General features: G+C 40.9%; 1 long non-coding RNA gene across 1 annotated transcript; it reads left to right on the top strand.

The window, feature by feature from the left end:
• The first annotated feature begins 10,439 nt into the window (after positions 1-10,439).
• LOC139191343 (uncharacterized) lies at positions 10,440-11,712 on the top strand. Its single transcript, XR_011575367.1, has 5 exons — positions 10,440-10,479; positions 10,587-10,660; positions 10,744-10,841; positions 11,106-11,203; positions 11,379-11,712. It is a non-coding gene; the product is annotated as an uncharacterized lncRNA (long non-coding RNA).
• Positions 11,713-13,807: the final 2,095 nt, after the last annotated feature.

Here is a 13,807-nt window from a genome sequence, read left to right as displayed (position 1 = left end):
AGTAAGATGGTGATACAATCCGCTGACCTTCTGTACTGAAACCTTCATCCAACTCTTACTAAAAGACTGCTCAAACCTCATGCCCACGTGCTCACGAACCGAATGATCCTGGTGCGAGGTAATGGAAAGCTACGTTGAGGCAAACGCATCACATCATTGAAAGGTCTACCAGAGTACGATATGATGGTTATGAATTGTAGCAAGATAATAAGTGGTGACCATTTAATTCAGCGTGAAGATAATGATGTAATCTGTTGATCACTTACACTACAATCTTCACCAATCTCTTACCAAAAGATAACTTAAACCTCACATCCACTTGGAACTCTTTCTGGTAAGTCTGGTAGGCTTGTGAAAATGTTATGCTCCCAAAATTCTTGTCCAAATCGATCGATCGTGAATTCCTCATTGATTGAGCGAGAAACCAAGTCAAGAAGGCTGAAGGAATGCTCAAGAATTTGAGGGTTAAAACAAGTCCTTCAAAAATGAAGTAAAAGATATTTGGTTTTGAACGTGAATTTTTTATTTTTTTATTTTTACCCTCAGTGAAATGTTCCGGCATGATCCGGTTTACATTGAGAAACAAACAAGTGAAGGAAAGTAAAGATGCAGAAATAGAAGTCAATATTTATGATTATTTGGCTAATCATCACAATAAGGTTAACGAGTTTCTTAGCCAAAAGGGAAACATGTCTAAGCTCAAAGAATAGTAAAAAAAAACTGCTTATAAAATTTGACAAGGCCAAAGACATTTTGAAATTCACAATACTTTGTGAGATTTGTTTCAAAGTTCAAAAATTAAACATAGAACATCTGAATCAACAGAACAACGAAGAAGAAAGATACAGAACAGCATGCGTATGCATGTAGTGACACAATTGGCTACCTTAAAAATGATGCCCTTGAGGAAACCAAAGTTCAATGAGTCCAGAGAAATTCAGAGCAAGTTCGATCTTCATACCATGATGAATATAGTGGAGTCTCAAGCCATTACACTGAAAATTACAAGGATGAACAGTTAATGGACAAAAGCACTAGTCAGTTGGGCCACAACCAAGATGCTAAGTTCATCTCTACCAAAAAGTATGAGGACAAAGAGTTAGGGTTTACCACCGAGTACCAGACCCAGATGAAATTCAAGGAGTCTGTTTATTCAAATGAGACTGGATTTTCATCATCCAAGTCCAACTACGACAACAATAAGAATCACAACTCCTATTGGAAATTGGTGGAAATAACCTCTACTACCGAGGAGTTTCCCAAGAAAAGTATAATCTCTAGACGAAGTCAACGCTTAAAGGATTTGGTGTGAAGTTGATGGTCAAAGGTTCGTGAACTTGACTTCGTCGTTGGAATAAACAAGAAGGTAATCGATAGAACAATCGCCGATGATTCATTCTAAAGATTCACAGGAATATCCTCAGTGGAAACGAGTCAGAGAACATTGATTTGCTCCCACCAACTACCACCTAAAAACCGTTGTCACCACTAGCACTTACTCGCTTCTTTAGCATGCACTTCGAATGTTTCGAACAATTTCCAAGAGATATGACTATGCCCACCATTCCTAGGGAATGCATGTCGTAGAGTGATATCATCGTTTCAGAACTCCAGTTGGTCTTAGCCAATTCGTACCGCCAAGATTTTTCTATTTCCCAAGATTTTTCTGTAGAGCCGACTCCGCCCGTAATTCCTAGGGAATGCATATTGCAGAGTGGCATCGTCATTTCAGATCTAGAACTGATCTTGACCAAACTTCTGCAAACTAAGATTTCTAAAACACGTTGCTTCCAAGTAACACCGACTCTGCCGGCCATTCTTAAGGAATGCATGTCGCAGAGTATCGATCCAATATCGAAAGTCATCCAACAAATCAAACACATCACCGATGAGGCACAATCCCGACACGAATTCTTGTATTTCAACCAGAAGGTGACAATTCAAATAGAGAAAGGTTCGCACAACTGCACTGAATGGCACTAAATCCAGAAGTCCTGACATTCAAATGATGTCAAAACCAACACACTACTTTAGTAAAAGAAGATCCTAAGTATGCTCTGAATAAACCACACTCTAATACCAATCTGACGCACCTCGATCCTGATATTCCCTGAATACCAGGATAGGCACGTGTTGGCCAACACCCGAGGGTGACGAAAGCCATTTATTGAGTGCAAAAGCTGAAAACAAGGGATAAATAAGACTTATAAATATAAACAAATAATGAATATGCATTTAAGGAACGTGTTCAGAGCATACAACTAACTAGAACACTAAAGAAAATAATATAAAATTAAATGAACAAATGAGTGGGTCCTACACCGAGAGGACTTGAAGATGGCGATGCGGAAATGCCTGGATGCCGGGATTGTATGCGTCAATTCTAAGTTCTGAAGGGGGCGCAAAACAAACATGAGTGGACCAAGTTGATATATATATATATATATATATATATATATAGTAAAACAGTTATCAACGTACTAACCCCCAGGTTTTATGAAAACACATATATATCATGATAAACATAGGTTTTCCAAAACCTAGCATGCCGTGCAATATCTCAAATCATAACTTGTATATATAATAATCACTAGTGAATGTCCGATAACCCCCAGGCTCCATGCCGGCTCCCCGTCTATAAGCAGACAATAAAAGGAAAATACACTTCAGGCCCTATGCCGACTCCCCATCCCTGTGCTAATAGCCGGAGGAAACACACTTCAAGCCCTATGCCAACACCAAACCATGGTCTGGGACGGACCGAACTCTATCCCTACATCCCGTAGCGGAAATGACCACTAGGTAAGTACCAAACCATTGAACATATATATATTGAAAAGCAACTTCATAGTATAAGGTCATCTATCATCTATACTATAAAGAGGTGTTCGAAACATGTTCTAAATATTATATCGTCATCCATCAGATATTCTATAAGAACACGGGTTATAGGAAAAATAGTAATAATTCAAATTAGGCTCAATAAGCATGTTATCTCAAAGCGTCTCATAGAACATGATTGTTAAATCATGATTTTCCATATATGCATTTCTATTATTAAAACATGTATTTTAAAAGGAGTCCACTCATAGATACTTAGTTGCCGAAGAGCCACGCAAGCTAGCAAAGACGGAATGCCACTAACAATTTCCCTTAAGCACATACAGGGTCCAATTAATAAAACTCTATTATAACAATTGAAATTGGGAAAACGGACATCGAAAACGGATTCAGGATGTCAAATTAAGAAGGGTCCCAGATAAATTTCGTAAAAGTTAATAGAATATTCCACATAAAGGGTTTGGGTCGGTTAGGGTATAGGGTTTTGGTCTCAAAGGGCTTTGGGGTTTAATAATTAAAAAGGGTATAGGTTTTAAAAGGTTTATAGGGTTTAGTGGCTAACGGGCTTAAGGCCCTAACAGAAATGGCCCAAGGCCTTTGGGTTTTAAAACAAAAACAAAATAAATAAAACTAAAAAGGGTTTGAAAGGTATTGGGCTTTAAAGCCTGGCCCAATTGTTTTGGGTTTGAAATAAAATAAATAGAAACAAAATAAAATAAAAGGGGTTGCGTTGGGTTTAAGCATAGCCCAAAGGGCCTGGTTCGAATGGGTTTAGGCCCGAAGGCCTTGGTTTCTTGGTCTCGCCGGAGAAGAAGGCCGGAATTCAGCCGAAAACTTCCCTAACTTTAAACGCTCATAACTTTGTCAATACTCAACTAAATCAAGTGATTCAAAAATGGAAATCGTAGCCCTCGAAGAGACGAAGAGAATGGTTCCTCATACAACATCTAACTAGCCGTGTTTTGGCCGGAAAACGCCTCGAAATCCTCGGAGATCGCTGGAAATTGGGTAAGATTCAAATGGATATAACTTCTTCAATATTCAACGAAATTGGGTGAAACAAAAAGGAAAGTTGTAGTACTCAGCGAGATCAAGAGATTCATACCTTTCACACTGGCCAACTCACCATGGTTTGGCTAGAAATTGCCTCGAAAGTGACGGTTTCCTCGTCGGAAGTTTGGGGAAGTCTCCCCGACGTGTTTTCATGTCCAAACCTTCACCAAAATCACATTTTAGCAACCATTAATCCTTCTAGACTACTAGGGAGAAAGATGGAAGGGTGTTTTGACCTACCTTCGTCGAAAACGATGATAACTCGTTGGGGAATATTTGCACCATGGTGAGAAGGAAAGAGAGTGGAATCAAAGGGTGGTGTCGTCGTGTTATTTTGCATGTGCATGGGTGTGCGTATGTGTGGTACTTGGGGAGGAGGAGAGAACACACAGAGAGACTCAGGGGAAAAAGAGGAAAAGGAAGAGTGAGAGAAGGAAAAAGAGACCGAAAGAGAGACCAAGAGAGAGAGAGAGAGAGATAGAAAGAGAGAGAGACAGAGAGAGAGACTTTTCAGAAAAATAAAAGAAAATAGAAAGAGAATCGGGGGACAAAACAGGGGGTGGGTCCTTGGGCACACCATTTAAGACCCAAAACCAATTTTAAAAGCAAGACAAACTCAAACTTAGTGAAGATACAATTTAAATTAGGGATGGGTGTAACAACTTCTTCCACACCTTTTTAATTTTTTAATATTTTTCTATCAAGTATTAGTGATGTGTAGAATATCAAAAAAATTTAAAAAAAAAGATGTGAAGAAGTAATTTAGAGTGTGTGAATATAATTTCTCATAATAAATAAGGAGTTGTTGCACCCAAAAAGGTCCGTTAAAGTTGTTCTCATATATTATTTTCATTGAGATTGCTAGCTCGAACTAATGTACTCACAGAAGATACTGTTAGGGAAATTCATGTGTCTACCCTAAAGATAACGTTATTCGTGGGCCCACACCAACTAAGTAAATTGCCTATATTAGGATTGGTGAAACTGGGCTAATGTGGTCCCACTACAATGGTGGTCTCGCTTAGTTATGTGAATGTGTGTATGGATGACACAGTCCCCTAAGTGGACACAAGATTTTCCTGTAATGCCATGGCTGATAACTGTCTGTATTGGGCTTTCTTAGAATTTTGAGATGCTACATGCTTGAGTCTCCGCCAATATTTGGTGACAAATTGGTCTTTGAAGATATTTATAGGGCTCTTAAGCATGGTTGTAGTCTTAAGTCACATTCATAATCAAGAGATGGATACGAAAATTCTACTCTGCTATGCATTGAGATTTTTGTTATGTTGTACCTTCATTGCTTGTATTTCCACGGCGTTTCACACTATCTCTCCAGGCTAATCTCTTTCAGGGGGACAAACTATCACCTCTCAAAGTGGAACGTTTGAGCTCGGTTTCTACAAGCCAGGTATACCTCAAAACTATTACATAGGCATTTGGTACAAAAATCTAACCATTAAGACCGTAGTTTGGGTCGCAAACAAAAAACCACCTGTTTCTTAACCGAAACTCTGTATTAGAAGTTTAGAACTTGTCGAAAATGGAAACTTGGTCTTAAGTAGCCCCCTCCAATGTTGAAATATGGTCGACTAATTCAAGATCATCAAAGGTCGCTAATTCTAGTGCAGCAAAGCTTCTTGACAATGGGAACTTTGTTATTAACAGATGCATTTGATTCATCCATTGTTATATGGCAAAGTTTCAATCACCTGACGAATACTTGGCTGCCGGGTGCTGAGCTTAGATACAATAATCGAACCAAGAGAAAAAAAAGTTCTTGGAACCCCGAGAAACCTGGAAAATCCTGCACCTGGTCCTTTTTTTTTGAGCTAGATGAATTACCTTTTAATTTGTCTAACTATCTTGGTACCTTTACTAGAGCCACGCTTGAAATAAATGGTCAGCTCAAGTTTTATGCCTGGTACCAAGACTGCAGGACATGGAAATTGATTTCAACTGAACCATCAAACCAATGGGAGGTCAATGTGTCATGTGGTACTTTTAGTATTTGCGACCAGCGGTGGTATCCTCATTATCGTTGCCTCGAAGGATTTGAACCCAAAGTTAGGGGAAATTAGAGACTAAAGGAATTCTCAGATGGCTGTGTGAGGAAAATTCCTTTTCACTGCAGTCTTGGGGACTTTTTTTTTGTGATAACTGATGTTGCATATCATCAGAACTTCAAGGATATTTTCCATGTGAGCATTGATCAATGCAGATTAGAATGCTTAATAAATTGCTCATGCACTGCCCTTGCGTATACTTTTTCAGATAGTCGTCGGTGTTACATGTGGACAAGGGATCTATATAATATAAGGACAACACCATACGGATTCGATTTCATAAGTTATTCTCCAGACAACACATGATTGCATCTCCGGATTGTGGATTCTAAAAATAAGACGAGAAGAAATACTACTTTGATTGCAACGAGAAAGACTAATTAGATTGTTGTTGATGCACAAAATCAGCGAAGACTTTGGTACAACAGAAAGTGTCAGGTTTTGTGACCTTCGCTTGGTTGCTTCCGTCACTAGTGAGGATAAGTACGTAAATGAATAGAGACAGAGAAGCAAACACAGGATGTACGTGGTTCACCCAGATTGGCTACGTCCACGGAGTAGAGGAGTTCTTATTAGTAGTGAAGGGCTTACACAAGTACAAAGGATCAAGCTCTCAATTTAGTGAGTTCTTGTGAATGATTTAACACAAAATGGCATTAGGCAATATTGTGGGGGAATGACCCCTATTTATAGAAAAACTTGTAGCTTTGTCACATTGACATGTGTCATGTTATGATTGGTTCTTGATGTTGACATGTGCTGCGCTCTGATTGGCTTCTAATCTTGACACGTGTCGAGTAGTGATTGGCCTCCTGGTCGGAGGGGAACTCTTCTGGGTCCTTGACAGTATAGCGTTGGCCGGTGCTCGGTAGTTTCGGGATTGGTCAAGTATGGTACAAACAGTGCTCCCCTAAGTTCCCGAGTGAGGGAAACTCCTCGGTTGGGGACTTGCAAGATCCAATCCCTTGAGTAATCACGAAACTTCTAAGTACCGAAGTGTGGTCTGATCTTCATCTGCCCTTCTCTGGAAGTACCTTTCCTCCATCCGGGAATGGTGTATTTAGCTGATGTTGACGCACAAGGTAATGTATCAATTTCACTTGAAGCTTAGTTGTAGTTTCGGGCTTAGTCAAGTGTGATACAAACCCTATAGTAGGAGTCCCCCAAGTCGCCGAGCTAAGAGATCTGCCGAAAGAGGTGACAGACAAGGTAAGCAGTCAAACTTCCAAGTAAGCAACCCAGGATCAGAGGTTTGACTTCGGCTTCCGGTTGATTGTTCTCCTTCTCCTTGTCTCTCATTCAACTGCCAGGATAAGGAGAAGCAAATGGATAAGAGATGATATGAGATACTTTTGCTTTTGAAGAAGTAACTTTCCACAGGCTTATTCTTGAACTGTGCTGGAGGGTTTTCTGGTGCCCTTCAGAGTATAAGGCCGACTCAAAAATTTGAGGGTCAAAACAAGTCCATCAAATCTAGAGTACGTTCGACCTTGATGATATGGGATACTTTTGCTGTTGACGGAATAATGAATGTGGTATGGAAAGGTGTCGTGCTGTAGTGATCTGTTTCAGCTCACCGTTGAACCTTCTGCTTCAATCTTTTGCATGGCAGAAGTGGTGTGCAACCTTTGCATTTAAATGGTCCTTCAGAACATTCCTTCATAGTGACTCATCCACGCTTGGCAGCTTCAGTGTAAAGAGCCAATATCTGATCAACTGTCATGAGGTATTTGCCGGTGGAATTCGTGACCTTGACAGCAGTTGAGGATGAGTACTCGAGAGCAATGCTAAGTAAGCAACCAGGCAAAGGCTCCAGGCAGTCATTTCCAAATTGGAGGTTTGATTTCAGGTTCCGACTGACTGCTCTCTTTCTCCTTGTCCTGCAGGTGTGGACAAGGACAAAGACAAAGATAGGGAGAAAGCATGATATGGGATACTCTTGCTTTCGACCCTGATGATATGAGATACTCTTGTTCTTGGTGTGGCTTATTTGCTGAGGTATTATCGGGGGGGAAATAAAGCTGAGTATTTCGAGAGGTTATGTTGAGGGTGCCTTTTCGAATGCGAGAAAGGGTTAAGCATTTTTGCAGGTTTGCCTGTCCGTTGAGGAGGGAGGTCAATGTATATAGGGATTTCCCAATAACAAGTAGTAATGATATTCCTTTACCCTTCTTGGTCACAGCAATGTAGTGGGAGCTGCCAGCTTCACGTGTTTTAATTTTGTCAGAGCACTTTGAAAAAGTGGTATGTGGTATCTGGAAAGCTGATGTTACGTGTGAAGATTACAGACAAGCTTTATCTAAGGAAATCTGGCTCTCGAAGTTCTGAGAGTTGTGCCTCTTCGGTTTTCGAACAAGCAATCCCGTCGAGGATCTGACTTTCGAGATTCGGAAAGCGGTGCTACTCCGGTTTTTGAGAAAGTAATTATGTTGGGAGTCTTTTCTCGAATGTGAGTAAAGGTTGGACGTTCTTGCCAACCTGTTTTGCCGCAAAACACGGAGGTCGACACACATAGGGACTTTCCAGTTGTCAAGCAGTGGTGCTGTTCCTTTACCCTTATGGGTAATAGTAGGGTAGCTGGAACTTCGAAATTCTCGTGCCTAAACTTTGTCAGAGATCTTTGACAAAGTTATATGTGGTACCCGAGGAGTTGATGGTGCATATGGAGAGCGGTGATTGAACAGTAAGATTCACGTGCTTTTTACTTCACCAGAAATCTTCGACAGATTGCCCGTAATTTTCGCAAAGCTGATTGTGCATGTGACAGGTGCTGACGAGGCTGAAAAAGCAGGTGCTTCTTCGATTTCTGAGATCGGCCCTCGTGGTCTCTGAGCAGCCCAGCTTTTGAGAAAGCAAACGCCTCTTCGATTTCTGAGATCGGCCCTCGTGGTCTCTGAGCAGCCCAGCTTTTGAGAAAGCAAACGCCTCTTCGATTTCTGAGATTGGCCCTCGTGGTCTCTGAGCAGCCCAGCTTTTGAGAAAGCAAACGCCTCTTCGATTTCTGAAGCTCCGTCGAGTGCAGATTTTTATAGAGGCTGGCATTAAGTTCCACAGCACACCTAAATCTCTACCAGTAGAAGCTCATTTCTTGCACTTCTAAGATCTTGATTTGTCTGACCTCTTCCTTCTTCAACACATTTGAAAATGTCTGGACCCTCCGACCGTCGTTTTGACCTGAACCTTGGAGAAGAGACAGCCACGCCTTCTCCAGACAACATATGGCGCCCATCCTTCATATCCCCTACTGGTCCTCTTACCGTTGGGGATTCTGTGATGAAGAATGATATGACCGCTGCAGTGGTGGCCAGGAACCTTCTCACTCCCAAAGATAACAGACTACTTTCCAAACGGTCTGATGAGTTGGCTGTTAAGGACTCTCTGGCTCTTAGTGTTCAGTGTGCAGGTTCTGTGTCTAATATGGCCCAACGCCTATTTGCTAGAACCCGCCAAGTTGAATCATTGGCTGCTGAAGTGATGAGTCTCAAACAGGAGATTAGAGGGCTCAAGCATGAGAATAAGCAGTTGCACCGGCTCGCCCATGACTATGCTACAAACATGAAGAGGAAGCTTGACCAGATGAAGGAATCTGATGGTAAGGTTTTACTTGATCATCAGCGGTTTGTGGGTTTGTTCCAAAGACATTTATTGCCTTCGTCCTCTGGGGCTGTACCTGGTAATGAAGCTTCAAATGATGAACCTCCAATGCCTCCTCCTTCTGGGGTTTTGTCAAGTACTGAGGCTCCGGATAACCACCCTCCGGTGCTTTCTCTTTCTGGGGCTCTACCGACTGCTGAGACTTCCCCTAAGCAACCTTTGTGAAGGCTCCCTTTTGTTTGTTTATTTTGACTCATGTATATGTACATATTTGTGGCTTATCGAAAATATTAATAAATAAGCTTTGCTTCATTTCAATATATTGTGTTAAATACACCAAAGCCTTCTTCATAAAGTTCTTTGAATTTTTGCTTTTGTTGAAACCTGTATTGTTGAAGCTTTGTGAGTGAAGCATGTAGTTTGAGGTAGTGTTCCCTTAATTTCCCGAGTGAGGAAAACTTCTCGGTTGGAGACTTGAAAAATCCAAGTCACTGAGTGGTTGTGAGACTGCCGAGTATTAAGGTGCAGTAGCATATGGTGGGAGTCCCCCAAGTCTTCAGGCGAAGAGAGTTGCCGAATGAGGTGTCTCGCTTGTTACTAATTTGTCAAAGTAACGAATCCTTGTTTCGATGTCACACATTCGCATATGCCTTATCTAAAAATATTTCCAACTTTTGTGTGTTTGATGCTGCATGCTATTGACTAGACAAGATCAAGTGCAATTAGTAGCTTTTCTCTCTTTTTCATCTTTTCTTTGGTGGAATTGCTTTTCGTTTCCACTAATCAGCCTGAGTGGATGCAAGATAACACCATTCTCTATAACTCAGATCGCAAAGTCGTCTTCATGAAAGTTGTTCCTTATCTTGTGAACTACAACATCTCAAAATTTGAGATCCATCGGAGTAGTACAACTCCAGAAATTCAGGTATGATGAGTAACTGTTCATCAATTTTCTGTTAACCCGTCAGACTTGTTGTGAGCTTCTAAACTCCATTTTTTCTTGTTCATCTCAACATACTTTCTTCATTGAAGTTGTTCCTCACCTTGTCAGCTACAACATATCCAAATTTGAGATCCATCGGAGCAGTACAAATCCAGAAATTCAGGTATGATGAGTGACTGTTCATCATTTTTCTGTCAACCTGTCAGACTTGTTGTGAGCTTCGAAACTCCATTTTCTCTTGTTCAGATCAACATACTTTCTTCATCGAAGTTGTTCCTTAACTTGTGAACTACAACATATCCAAATTTGAGGTCCCTCGGAGCAGTATAACTCCAGAAATCCAGGTATGATGAGTGACTGTTTATCATTTGTCTGTCAACCCGTCAGATTTGTTGTGAGCTTTGAAACTCTATTTTCTCTTGCTCAGATCAGCATGCTTTCTTCATTGAAGTTGTTCCTCAGCTTGTGAACTAAAACATATCCAAATTTGAGATCCCTCGGAGCTATATAACTCAAGAAATTTAGGTATGATGAATGACTGGTTATTATTTGTCTGTCAACCCGTCAGATTTGTTGTGAGCTTTGAAACTCTATTTTCTCTTGCTCAGATCAGCATGCTTTCTTCATTGAAGTTGTTCCTCAGCTTGTGAACTACAACATATCCAAATTTGAGATCCCTCGGAGCTATATAACTCAAGAAATTCAGGTATGATGAATGACTGGTTATTATTTTTCTGTCAACCCGTCAGATTTGTTGTGAGCTTCGAAACTCCATTTTCTATTGTTCAGATCAGCATGCTTTCTTCATTGAAGTTGTGCCTCATCGTCTCTTTCATAACATATCAAAAATTCAGAATGAACTAATGGTTAAATATTTCCAGATCTTCGAAACATCATAGCAGCTTCGAAATCTGCAAGAATCCGACTGTCATGTTTGGAGCTTCAACACTTTAATTTCCGTCGCTCAAACAGAAATGGTTCCTTCTTGAAAGTTGTTCATATGCTCAAAAACTATAGGGTGTCCAAAATTCAGCTCCATTGGAGAAGAGCAGAGGTTGCAGAAATTTGATAGATGAAAGGAGGCGGAAGAGGGAGAGAGAGAAAAAGTCTCTTGGGTTGGATTTCTATTTTGGGGCAAATTCCAATTTTTGTAGCACCTTCATTATTGATGAATTGCTTGTACTTTTGTCCATTATGAAACTTGGGACTTTGGCTTGTTGTTGGATCTATTATAATATGTTTGGAAACATATATAAGTGAATAAATAAGAAGGAAAATTTTGGGCCCTTGTGGGTGTAAAACAAAAAATGTTTATGTTTACCCAAGTGTTTTTGTACAAGTTCAAGGGCATCTTGGGTTTTGTGAACAAAATTTGTTTATTTGGAGCAAGGTTTTGTGTTGAAGCTTTGGTGTTGAAGCTTTCTAGGTGAAGCTTTCTAGGTGAAGCTTTGTAGATGAAGCTTTGTAGATGAAGCTTTCTAGGTGAAGCTTTGATGGTGAAGCTTTGATGGTGAAAGTATGTAGAGGGAGCTTTCTAGGTGAAGCTTTTTTAGGTGAAGCTGTGTAGGTGAAGCTTTTTTAAGTGAAGCTTTTCGGGTGAAGTTTTTTGGGTGAAGCTTTGTGAGTGAAGCTTTTTAGGTGAAGCTTTGTGGGTGAAGCTTTTTTAGGTGAAGCTGTTTGGGTGAAACTTTTTGGAGGTGAAGTTTTTTTTGGGTGAAGCTTTTTTAGGTGAAGCTTTTTGGGTGAAGCTTTGATGGTGAAGCTTTGTAGATGAAGCTTTGTAGATGAAGCTTTCTAGGTGAAGCTTTGATGGTGAAGCTTTGATGGTGAAAGTATGTAGAGGGAGCTTTCTAGGTGAAGCTTTTTTAGGTGAAGCTGTGTAGGTGAAGCTTTTTTAAGTGAAGCTTTTCGGGTGAAGTTTTTTGGGTGAAGTTTTGTGGGTGAAGCTTTTTAGGTGAAGCTTTGTGGGTGAAGCTTTTTTAGGTGAAACTGTTTGGGTGAAGCTTTTTGGAGGTGAAGTTTTTTTTTTTTTTTTGGGTAAAGCTTTTTTAGGTGAAGCTTTTTGGGTGAAACTTTTTGGATGAAGCTTTTTGGGTGAAGTTTTGGAGGTGAAGCTTTTCGGGTGAAGCTTTTTGGATGAAGCTTTTTTTTTTTTTTTTTTTTTTTTTTTTTTTTTTTTTTTTGGCGCTTGACACGGTCTTCATTTGCTTGTTTTGTAGTGACTGTGGAAGACGGATTGCTTTCTGATTGAGAAGGGTTCCGGCATCGCTTTGCACCATCTTCATGTGGGTAATATAGGAACTTCCTTATGTTTTGATCATGCATGTAGTGATAGAATTTGTTTCTTCTTATTGTAGATGTCAGAGCCTGGAAGTTCTAGTGATGAGGGCTCTTCTAGCTTTAGCTCTAAGTCTGAGTCTGCAATGTCGGAGTCTTCAGGGTCTTTGTTAGAGTCCTGTACTAGAGAAACATTGGATGATCTTCCCAACCGTCAAACTTTAGCTATTGCTAGTTCTTCCTCCATGGCGTTGGGTGAGGGGGTTTCTCCTGATATGTCTTTGCCTCGGCGGAGGCATGGTTATAAGCCTGCGCCATCACCTCAGAGTAAGTCTTCCAAGTATTGGCATTGATCATGTATTTAAAGAAACAATCACGTAGGCCTGCCGTGAAGGCTTTGAGGGCAGTCTTGTCGTCTGCCTCGGCACACCGGGAGTATTCATGGCTGAAGCGGCCAGCATACATACGTAATGACTCGTCTGGCCTCTGGCGGATAGTGTACAGGTCATCTGCAGAGTGCAAGCGATCGGTTTGGAAAATGTGTTGGGAAACAAATAGTTTCCTCAATTCCTCAAATGAGTCTACCGTCTCAGGTGTAAGACGACAATACCAATTTAGAGCTCCGCCAGAGAGGGTGGAGGGGAAGAGAAGACATCGCTCTTCGTCGGTGTGCATCCGGTATGCCATGGTGGACTCAAAGAGGTTAAGGTGCTCAATCGGGTCCTCTTTTCCAGTATAAAGTTGCAAGCCAAGCTTCTGCTTTGTCTTTGCTTGAAGGGGGGTGGTGAGGATCCTCCTTGTAAGAGGGCCAGGCCTGGGTTGGTTCCAGTCAGGTATTTCAGCCTAACGTTCAGCCTTCAACTTGTTTACTTCCTCAAGAAGTTGTAGGACAAGGGGGTCCTGAGCGGAGTTATGTGCCACTGGAGCTTTCTTTCGTAAATCTCCATCTCCTCTTGGAATTAGGAAGGTTTGATCAAGGGCATGTGATTTTTCCCTGGACTCGCTGTACTGGCTTCCAGGGTATGTCTGTCGG

This window comes from Malus domestica, chromosome 14 (genome assembly GCF_042453785.1).
Source record: "Malus domestica chromosome 14, GDT2T_hap1".
NCBI lineage: Eukaryota > Viridiplantae > Streptophyta > Magnoliopsida > Rosales > Rosaceae > Malus > Malus domestica.
This window is presented reverse-complemented; position numbering and strand designations above follow the sequence as displayed.